Consider the following 1659-nt stretch of genomic DNA (forward strand, 5'->3'; position numbering starts at 1 on the left):
AGAGAGAGAGAGAAAGAGAGAGAGAGAGCAAAGCAATAGTGAACACTCTGGGCCATCACAGCAACAGGGGCAAAGGCCCTGCAGTATAGAAGCTGCCAGAATATTGGTGCAAGACAGGGAAGTGAGGGAAGAAAGCACACCAGAAAGGGAGCCAGAGCATGTCGGACTGTGAGGACCAGGCCAGAGAGCTACACTTGACCTTGAGAGCCACAGAACTTCACACTGGTTCCTGTCTCTGGGGAGCCTCGTGTGTGTTCCTAGGAAGAAGCTGCCACTGCGATTTCAGAATGCAGACTTCTCCCTTTAGTTAGACCTAGCAAGAAGGAGCCCAAGCAGATCCTGCTTCTTCAGAACGGTCCAGCCCAGAGCTGCCTGACCCAAGTCAGTGCTTAGGTCCGCTTGGACCTCATCCACTGTTGGCGTTATCTGGGGCAGATGAGGAAATTGAGAAGCTGGACTCAGTGTGGCTGTCTTCTTCAGCGTCCTGAGCTCAGCTCTGGAGCCTGGGAGAAGTTCAATGGCCTGGAGCATGCTTCCAACTTGAAACAAGAATTTAAATGATGCCAAAGTAACCACAGCCACCAAAACAACACACCCCCAACCTGTGAATAGAGATCATTTCCTTTACAAATTATAAAACTAGATTCCCTAATAAAGAAAAAAACCCATTTGATATGGGGACTATGTATGTTTGAGTACATCTGATAAGAGAGTGACCTCCAAATGCTGGCACACCAAAGGTCCTTGATGGGCCATGAAGTTACTATGGTTAAAACAGGAGCAGGGCTGGGGCATGGCTCAGTGGTGGATCCAGAGCTCAGTGAAACATGTGGGAGGCCCTGGGCTCCTTCCCAGGGACAGCAAAAGCAGCACAGGATAAGCAGGAGAGGATGGACATGTCGTGTATGCAGTTCAGGAGAAGACAGACATATGTGTGCAGCAGGGGAGGCCACAGGACAAGCCAGTGGGCTTGCCCAACCCAGTCAGGGCAAGAGCAGGTCAACTGGATCATCACCAAAGGGAAAGCGGAAACATCACAGCTTCTCCCAGATGGAGGCAGCAAGAGCGGGAGTTCAAATTTGTCCTTGCTACATAGAGACTTTGAAGGCAGCCTGAGCCACAGGAAACTGGCTGCGGGAGATCTGGGCTTTGGCACATTCTGTAAATAACAGTACTTTAAGAATCTTTTCCCTGCCAGGGGCTTGTGTCTACCCCCTTCTCAGAAGGTCTCAGTGTCAAACCAAAGCTCAACTTCACCAAAGCTAGGTGAATCCAATTAGTTTATTAAGGGGATCTAATGAGTTTATTAAGTTTGCTTACAGAGCATGATGCGGGGTTACTGACAGAAGTGTGGGTGACCCCACTGCAGCTAGAACGCCTGTACCCAGCATGATGGCTCCACTGTGGCTGTGGAGATGGAACTCCATACCCCCCAAGTCTTCCCTACCCCTATATTATAGCTCCTCCCTGAGACCTGAAGGTCACGTGCAGTTAGGGCAGAGTATCACACAAGCTGGTTGGAAGGAGTGGCTGGATATCCAGGTGAGGGTCCTACATCCTCCCCACACCCTGTTCTCTGAGGGACCGCCCACAGCCAGCCCTCCTCTGTGAGGGACTGCTCACAGCCAACAAACTTAGCCGTGATGATCTACTGCAAGC

This window comes from Microtus ochrogaster, chromosome 10 (genome assembly GCF_000317375.1).
Source record: "Microtus ochrogaster isolate Prairie Vole_2 chromosome 10, MicOch1.0, whole genome shotgun sequence".
In the NCBI taxonomy this organism is placed as follows: Eukaryota; Metazoa; Chordata; class Mammalia; order Rodentia; family Cricetidae; genus Microtus; species Microtus ochrogaster.